This window comes from Sarcophilus harrisii, chromosome 4, assembly GCF_902635505.1.
Source record: "Sarcophilus harrisii chromosome 4, mSarHar1.11, whole genome shotgun sequence".
NCBI classification, from domain to species: Eukaryota; Metazoa; Chordata; class Mammalia; order Dasyuromorphia; family Dasyuridae; genus Sarcophilus; species Sarcophilus harrisii.
The window spans coordinates 183,465,483-183,475,416 of NC_045429.1; the positions used below are offsets into that span (position 1 = coordinate 183,465,483).

General features: G+C 38.6%; 1 protein-coding gene across 1 annotated transcript in view; it reads right to left on the minus strand.

Annotated features, from left to right (window-relative positions):
• The window catches only part of DSE (dermatan sulfate epimerase), an 88,191-nt gene extending 87,103 nt beyond the window's left edge, over window positions 1-1,088 (minus strand). The window contains exon 1 of the mRNA XM_031964380.1: window positions 468-1,088. The gene's annotated coding sequence lies outside the window, so the exon portion shown is untranslated. The remainder of the gene's footprint in view (window positions 1-467) is intronic.
• Between the last annotated feature and the right edge of the window lie 8,846 nt (window positions 1,089-9,934).

A 9,934-nucleotide genomic window follows, 5' to 3' on the forward strand; every position in this document is an offset into this window, starting at 1 on the left:
ATGGTCACATGCCCATAACCAGTTTAATAGTATTGGGCTCTCTCGGCGTACCTAGCATTGTGTTGTTTGTTGGTCCTTTAAATTGAGGAGGGAGTAAGTCTAGAGAAACCGATGCTATCGGTGCAGGTCAGGGCAATCTCCGACTCGTGACTTCACCTCCCTCTCTCCTCTCTCTTCTTAGGGCAGAGATTTGGGGAGCTCCGGAGCGTTCCGCTTAGGGTCGGAGCAGCAGCACCCGGCCCAGTTCGGCCCAAGGGCAGCTGGTGGAGGCTAGTTAGAGGTGCCCGTAACTTTACACCGCTCCCCCAGTCTTTCGGACGGAGATGCTCCGGTCCCGGGCGCCTTTCCCCTCCACTACAATCCTGAGAAGCCGGGGCAAACTTGAAATTTGGCCAAAAAAACTTTGTGCGCTCCGGGCGCTCTCGCTTGCCCCAATCCCCTTGCCCTCTCCAATTCATGCCACTTACCGTTCCTGGGCCGCTGCAGCCGCTCAGTCCTCAATAGGCTCCCAGTCTCGGCCCGGGCTCTGAGGCCCCCCGCCGCCCCGTTTTCACTCCATGGCGGCCGGAGCCTTGGGTGGGGGAAGACCGCCTCCCTTGGCGCCCCTTAGTCCCCGCTGCTCCATGGATGTGCGCCAGGAACTCCTAGCTCTGCGCTTCTCCACTGCCCCCCAGGATGCGCTGGCCGCTTGAGGCTAGGGCCAGGCGGGAGGAACTGGGTCCACTAGGATAGCAAGCTAGGGGGTGGGGTGGGGTGAGGCGTGTGGGTGGTGGGGGTAGGGAGACCGAGGAGAGGTAGGCTGTGTCTAGGCTCCACTAGTAAGGGGGTAGGGGGGGTTAGAAGGAGGGAGAAGAGGGGGAAGGGAGGGAGAGGGGGAGGAAACCGCAACGTCACCAAAGCCAGCTGTGAACTGGGGAGGAGACTGGGATATGGGGATCCCCTTCCTCCTGCAACTGCTTTAAACCCAATTTCCCCAAACCCTTTGCCTTTCTTTAGGACTTGTTCCTTCCAGGCCTTTCTCAGCTTTTAAACTATTATATGTCCTTAGTTTCCTTAAAAGAATTTAAGAACTTTGGGTCTTCGAAGATCCAGCTCTAATGTTTTCTTTGGCCATCCAGGTCACTCTCCCATCACCCTGGGGAAAGGAAAGTTGTGGTTACAAATGGGTCTGGGTGTCTCTCTAACCCCACACGTCGCGGAAAGAGCTCTGGAATTTTGGTTCTCGTACCTGGAAAACGAATGGATTTAGATTGGATATTTCTAAAGTTCCTTCCAGTTCTGAAAATCATATGATCCTATAAAGTTTAGTTCCTGGGATAGTTTCTTTAGTTTCATATATTCAACAAAGAGAAAGAGATCATCTACCTATTTGAGGATTGTTCTCAAATGTACAGTTTAGTAATTGAGTAATTGTCTCAATGCTCAGAACTGGGACGAGGGGAGTGGTTCACCGTAGTTGCATCAGACACTACTACATTTAAAAAAGTTAGTGCCTCAAATTCTCATTAAACAACTACAAAATATCAAGGGATTTGATTGTGTCTTTTTTTTTCCTTTGACGTTTAAATATTCTACATTCTTCTTCTGGAATTTGACTTCTGGAAGCAAGCCAAACTGTAGAGAACAGTTAATTTAGATAAGAGATTTAGAAAATAGATTTTCTTTGAGGTTGATTGATTCAGTATGCTGATTGCTTATACCAGAAACTTGAAGACAAAACAGTGTGAATCCTTATCTTGAACAAATTCTCATTCAATTGGGGGAAACACAATTTTAGAAGAGTTTTAATCATAGGTAATCAGAATCTTGTCTAACTTTTCATTTGATATTTTTGTAATTTTAAATGGATCTTTGAAAAAAGATCGTTTTTCTTCACTGATAGAATAATAAATTCACTGTTGAGCTAGCTTTAAATTCCATTCCATTTGGATATGGTGGCAGAAGGGCGTAAAACTAGAGGCTGATAATAAGAGGGGACCACAATTAATAATAATAATAATATTTATATAACACCCACTATATGTCAGGAGCTTCACAAATTTTATCTCATTTGATCCTCATAACAATTCTGAGAGGTACATATTATTATTATCCTCTTTTTATAGTAAAGGAAACAGGCAAATATAGGTTAAGTGACTTGGCCAGTCACAAAGCTAATATCTGGGTTTTTATTTAAACTCAGGTCTTCCAGACTCTCCGCCCAGCACTCTATCCATTGAATCATCTAGCTGCTTCAGCTAGAATACCTTAGTGCAGTATGAGCTAAGAATTATAATAACTAGTATTTACATATTACTTTAAGATTTACAAAGAACATTACAAAGATTACAAAGAACAAAGGCCAAAGAGGGTTAAGAAACCTCCACAATCACATAGCTAAGAAGTGTATTCAGCAGATGTAAACTACAAAGACAATATACAAACATGAAACAATCTTGGCTGGTTTCAGAACCCTGGGGCCTTTCCTCTCTCCATTCCAGAATGGCCATACAAATGTGGATTACGATTGTTGTCACAATAAAGAAACCAAAGATGGTTTGGGACAGTATTCAGGTTCTTATATCAAACTCAGAACTTCCTGAGACCAAGTGGATCAGGACCCAGGGGTCCTCTTTTATTTTCATTCCTACCAAAAGCAGCTGAAAGTACTTAGGATATCTGATCTGGATTGAAATCCCTGGAGCAACTTTATGCTTTGGAGTCCAGACTTTGAGAGCATGGATGTGCATTCAAATGCTGAACTTGGAGGAGTTTGACATTTGTCAAACATTTGAGAAATGTGAGGGTATCACCTTTCTGGAAAATAAACATATGAACTTTTGCTGTGGTCAATAAAATGAACATTACCAAATAAAGTACAGGGAGCCTTCTATTTCAATCCTATAAATCAAAGTAGGGCTGTACCTATGTACGTATTTCTTTTTCGAAATGAATTCATAAAAAACAATAAAGTATGCTTTGAATCACTACTGATTAGAGATATAAAAACTAAAACATTTCCAAGATACCACTTACATTTATCATAGTGGCTAATATGTCAGAAAAGAGAAATAGTAAATGTTGGGGGGAATGTGGAAAAATAGGGACACTAATGTATTGTTGGTGGAGTTGTGAACTGGTTCAATTATTCTGGAGAACAATTTGGAGCTATGTCCAAATGGTTATCAAATTATGCATTTCCTTTTGCCCAGCAATACTACTGCTATGTCTCTATCCCAAAGAAATCAAAGTAAAGGCATAAAGACCTATTACAAAAATATTTATAGCAGCTCTTTTTTGTGGTAGAAAAAAATTGGAAATTGAGGAGATGCCCATCAATTGAGGGATGATTGAACAAATTATATATGTGATGAAATACTATTATATTTATACTTTAATGTGGGAGAAACTGAGGCAAGATAGAGATTAGAGATTATTTAATATTCTATTTAAAAGGGAGAGATTTACTGGAACCAAATTGATCCATAGTTTGATCCTAGGGCTGAATGAGACTATCGTTTCCAAAAATCCAGCAAACAATGTGAGTTTTCAATGACATATATACCCATGGCTCAGATACAGGGGGCAGAGTTAGGGTGCTGAGAGTGGGAACACAGGACTAACAATCCGGTTCTGACAGGGTGAGGGGGAGGCATGGAAACATCTAATAATTGGGATTACAGAATGGGGAGAGGCACCCAACATTCTGATGATGTCTAAGATAGAAGGTCTTTCTCTATGATGACTGCATTACTAGCCTGGATACCTTAGAATCAGCCCAAGTCATGATAAGCAAAGTCCTTAGTCTTTATTCTTGGTCTTTAGAGGTAGGATTGAATTGGATGGAAGCAGAATCACTGCAACCTTCCTTCTTCTTCTTCCACTCAGAAGTGACTCTGGCTAGTCTTACTCCACCCCCTAGTCCCTCCTACAATTCTCTGTATACACCAATTATGGAGCCAGCACAGGATAGTGGGAAGAGCCATTTTCTAAGCATATGCTTATAGAGTATTGTGTAATTGGTAATTAGCCTTAGGTGCTCCAACCGAGCATGTTGGAGCTCAATGCATGTACTCAAGAGTTTCAGCCCTTTACATCTCCCGCTTTCTTTTGTTTTAGAACACAGGTGGTTACACCCTCCCTGACTTCTCAGGAAGGGAGATGAAAAACACCAAAGGGAAGTGGGGGTTGCTAGTGGGTTTCTGGGCTGAAGGGTCTTATTAGAAACAGGTATGCACAAACCCATCAGCATGGGAGATATTACACAAGCACATAGCAATAACGCACAGGCTCTTAGTGATGATTCTCCCCACAGTCAGTGCAGGCTCAATGTGGTATAACAAACATGAATTGTACATGCAAGTAGTGATATAACAAACAATATAAATCAACATGGTGTTGTAAAAGATTTCCAGAAGTCCTAGAAGGAGGGTATGTAAACAATAGTCACACTTATGTCTTCTTCAGCAGCCAAGAGATAGTCCAAAACCAGTCTATTGTCCATTGCTTCACGGGTCAGGGAATCTAATGATCCCTGCAAGTTTTTGAAGTCCTGCAACAGTCTTATCGTGTCTCAGAGAATCCAATGATTCCTGAGGGTTTTGAAGTCATACAACAATCTTATCATTTCTCAGAGAATCCAATGATTCCTGAGGGTTTTGAAGTCTAACAATTTTTGATGTCCATGAGTCAAATGCCATAACTATCAGGCTCTTTCAGTGGTGGGCACAGTCAGAGACAGAACCACCTGATGTTTCTTGGGTCTTCTCCTTCGTTTCAAGGGTCTGCTCTGTCTCTCTCTGATGAACAAGGCAAATACGGCTTGTTAGCACCCATCTGATTCCTTCTCCACCTGTAAAGATACAAGCAAACCCTCTCCCCCAAGCAGTTAACCTATCTGGTCCTGAAATAAAGGAGTATTGGCCAACATGGTTAGAAGGCTATCTGCCTTTGAATTACCATCAAAAATATTTCCTGGTCACTGAAGACTTCTTCAGTGAAATTAGGGTCCTTGGTCCACACGTTGGGCACCAAATGTGAAGACCAAGTTAGCACCTGGATACCTTAGAATCCACCAAAGTCAGGATAAGCAAAAGTCCTTAGTCTTTATTCTTGGTCTTTAGAGGTAGGATTGAATTGGGTAGAAGCAGAATCTCCCTGACCTTCCTTCTTTGTCTCCTGCCCAGAAGTGACTCTGGCTAGTCTTACTCCACCCTCTAGTCCCTCCTACAATTCTCTGTATACACCAATTATCAAGCTAGCACAGGATAGTGGGAAGGGCTATTTTCCAATATGCTTATAGAGGTGTCCAATCGGTAATTAGCCTTAAGTGCATGAACTGACCTCAGTGCATGAACTCAAGAGTTTCAGTCCTTTACACTTTTCTTTATCTGGATCATCATGATAAGGAGGAAGGGGTGATGTTGCAGGATTGAGCAGAACAATTCAGGGAAACCGAGGCAGGATAATTTAGGGAAACTGAGTCAGGATGCTAAAAGATAACTGTGGCACAACAATACTATTATCCATCAATACTATCATATAAGAAATGATGAGCAGGATAGTTATAGAAAAACCTGGGAAAACTTAGATGAAGTTACAAAATGAAGTGACCAGAATCAGGAGAACATTGGACATAATAACAATATTGTAATGATGATTAACCAGGATGGCATCTTATCTTTACTATTTAATATTAATCAAAACATATTTCATGAATTTTCAACAATTTAAAAATGTATACTATCCATATATATTAGCTAGAATGTTGGGGGAATTTAAATAATGAACTTTTAGACATTTATTTAGGATCTATCAATCAAAGATCTTGTACATGTATGCAAACACTTAAGAAAATGCAAATTTTATGCAGAGCAAATAGAAGTGTAGCAGAATTTAGGATTGATGAAGCTTAGTTTAGGAAAGGAGTAGTTTTAGGAAAGGATTTAGTTGCTGTGGAGGATGGGATCAAGAGAGGTCTCTTGTACCCCAGCACTTTAGGGACTATTCTTTTCCTTATTTGCATCCACAGCACTCAACACAGTGCCTTGCACATATCCAGTGCTTAGTAAACTCTTTCTGGCTTATTGGTTTAGCGGTGAGGGGGTTCTAAAAGCTACTACTGGCACATTGAACAGCCTGTGTTAAGGTCTTCACAAAGTAGATGGAATGCTATATTATTATTGAAGCTATTAGTGGCACATGGATACAAGATTTTAAATCTGGTCAGAAAAACCTGAGTTAAAAATTATCCACAAATACTAGCTGTGTGATCTTGCACAATTTACTTAACCTCAGTTTCATCAGTTGTAAAATAGGAATAATAAAAATAATTATCTCCCAAAGCTGTGAAGATTAAATGAAAGAATATTTATAAAATGCATTGCACAGTGCCTGATGCTATACAAATGTTATCATTATTATTGTTATGGCTATATAGGAGGAATAGCAAGAAACTAGGGTGTTTATTGTAGATACAAAAATTCTCTTCAAATGGCACAATTCATTCCCTCAAAAAGCTTACAGTTTATTGGGGGGATGTATGTATGTGTGTGTGTGTATATGTATATACATATATATTATTGTAACTATTTAGTCATTTTCTGAAGATTTGTGAACCCATTTAGGGTTTTTTTGTCAAAGATCAGTCCATTTTCTTCTCCAGTTTATTTTACAGATGAGGAAATTAAGAGAAATAGTTAAGTAACTTGTCTAGGGTCACATAGCTAGTAAATATCAAAATCCACATTTGAACTCAGGTCTTCTTGAGTCCAAGCCCAGGGCTCTAACTACTGTACTATCTAGTTATTTGGGAAACATAAAACTTAATTTTATTAGGATATGATGAGGCAAATAAAGATACAAAGTTCCAGGAAAATTAGGAAAGAACACTTTCAACTGGTCAGTGGGGAAAGGGTGATCAAGAAAAGCAACTAAAAGAATAAAGAATGTATTACTTTTCAATTTCTGGAATTAGAGTATTGTATGAGCTACTGTTAGCTACTAACATAACTTGGTTAGTGGGCGAAAAACCCACACGATGCCAAGATAAAAGTTTTTTAATGAAAGGACATGTTTCTCAAGTGTATTGACTTTGGGAGTGGTTAGTGACTGGGTTATTGTAATGAACAATTAGAAGATGCTTGTTGATGGTAAATACAGATAAAGTTTTTTTTTTTTTTTTTTTTTTTTTTTTGTTAAATTTAAAAGCAGATACATCAACAGTCCCAAACAAAAGCCTGTTTCTGGTTTGGGAAAATTCCTATAGAAATGCCATGGTCTCTTCTCTTATCCTTTGGTGATTTTATTTACTTCCATGACTTCAAATTTCACCTCTAAATCAATTCCCAAATTTATATATACAGACCCATTCTGTTTCTTGATCTTCAATTCCTCATTTTTCAATTGCCTGTTAGGTATTTTGACCTAAATATTCTGTCAACATCTCTAATTCACTATGACAAACAAAATTCACAACTTCTCTCCTAAGCAGGACCATCTCCCTTTCTAATCATACCTGCATTATTTGAATAACAAAAAAGTTTTGCTTTCTATGGACACTATGCGGGAACAAGAACATTCTTTTTCAAGGAGTAGGATGCAACAGGAAATCTTGTCTTTGAAGAAGGCCCAGTGATCAAACTTCTGAACTCAGGAACTTCTGAACTTGCTGTTATCCACTAGGCAACTCTTAGAGCTAGTCCTGCTCAGGACATCTCCCTTCTTTAGAAGGCTAGATTCTGGGATTACGCTGCCCAAAGAATAAAAAAGTCCCCTTTCTTTTACATGGAAAGTTGGGTTCTGGAGCAGAGTTCTTAAATTCCCCCTCTCATGTACAGCTCAAAATGTTTTTCCCTCCTATGTGCTTCTGCTATAAATTAATATTATTTATTAGTTCTGGTAATGGGGTGGTGGTCGGGAGGTAAAGAAAATTCTATCTGCTACACTGAGGCATTGAGCAAGCCCTTAAAAGTTGAGTCCTCAGATCTGGGCCATTTTGCATTTAAAAATCACAAATAAGTGTGGCTAATCTTTAGGCAGTCAGTCACTCTTTAGTTATCCATCAGTTGTACCCTTAATCAATGGTCAAAGACCTAAAATCTCATCAGTTTGACTGAATCTCCCTCTTTGCATTAAAGATTGTGTGTGTGTGTGTGTGTGTGTGTATGTTTACATCCCCTTCTCCACATATTTTTATCATCCTAGATTAGATCTCTACCTCTTCATAGCTTCTTAAATTGTCTCCCCACTTTTAGTATATCCTAGTTCCAATCCATCCATTACATAATCTTCTTACATCATCAGTCTGATAACTTACCATTTTGATTCCCTCCTTAACTTTCTCTGGCTTGCCTTTGTCCTCTCTAAGATGTGGCCTCCTGGCTGAATACACCTCAGATATAATTTGTTCAAGGCAGATTCTGGAGCAATTCATTTACTTAAATTTGTGGTAGGCTGTTGAAATGTCAATGTCAATTTAAAATGTATATAACACATGCTAATATTTCTCATCAAAAAGGCTAGGCTGACTATAGAGTTCTGAGACCACTTTTTTGATGAAAAATATTTTACATATACAGTAAATATTGTTCTAGGGACTAATCAATTGTGACATAGGCAGAATTTATCTTGGATTTTCCCACTTTTGTATACAATTTTTACTTTGTTAGATTTGACTGACTTCTTTAATTAACTGAATTCTTTTGGATCTTGATTCCTTAATATGCATGAGAAGTTCCCTCCAAGCAGGAGGAAAAGAGTTGACAGGACTCTTAACAACTTTTTGTTTGAATACAACTTGTATTGATATGTTTATGGCCCGTATATTTATAAGCATGATATTGGTAAAAGAATATTGGCCTACTTAGGTTTCCTCAGGTTTCATAGGTGTGGAATTTCCAGTCAGAAATGATTCCCCCCCATTTCCTCAAATAATAGACCCCGGAGAAATTCAAAGAAAAAATATAAGTTGCTAGGATTTCAGATCACTGGATGGAAAAGATGTGTGAAAGCATTGATTCCTTTCTAGTGCTCCTCAAGATTATCAAAATGTGACTAGATAAGGTCTGTAGACTTTTCTACATGTAATTAGTACATTTTGTCCTAATTTTAGAGAAATTATATATTCAAATTTTCTAGCTGATTCGCTATTTGAATTATTATTTTTAATAAAGCATTTGTTTAACTTTGAGTTAGTAAAACAACGAATAGTTGAGTTTAGTTCAGGGTGCAATAAATGAATACCTCTTTTATTTTGGCTCAGGTCAATTCTCTGTTTCTGAAATATTAAAAAAACTGAATTCAAATACACAGACATGCCATAGACCTTAATTTAGAAAGGCCAAGTCATCCACAGCATCTCGGCTATCCCTAGTCATCTTGGCTCCTGCCTAGCCACTGAACTTTGATGACTCTGGAGAGGTGAGACTTACAATTTTGTGAGGCAACTCTGCCTCACTTAAATCCAATTCACTTGCAAGTCAAGACATTACCTTTGACAATATGGCAGTTTGAGAATGAAGGACAAAATCCAAACTCTTTGCTAAGGAAATTAACTGAAGGCAAAGAGAAAACCATTTTAATGGTGCTTATTATCTCTTGAATTAGGATTACTATATTGATGTTAAAATTAAATTTATGTGTATCAAATAATTTCATAACATCAATTTTCCCCCTATCTCTTTCCCCATTTTTCTTTATTGATTTCTGATTTCCTGATGCCACTTTTAAGTGAAATTTCAGTTTTCATTACTGGGCCAAATGAAAGGCACCCTAAATCTCTAAAGATTCAAAATACAGAAAGTACAGAAGAGAAACAAAATATATTCAGTGGTATAGAGCTCGAAGGATAATTAAGATGCCAGTATTATCTTGTTTTAGTACAGATTTTGACAGTTTATAAGAATATAAGGGTGTTTTGTAATGTAAAAAAATGATGACTGACAATAAATTTCTT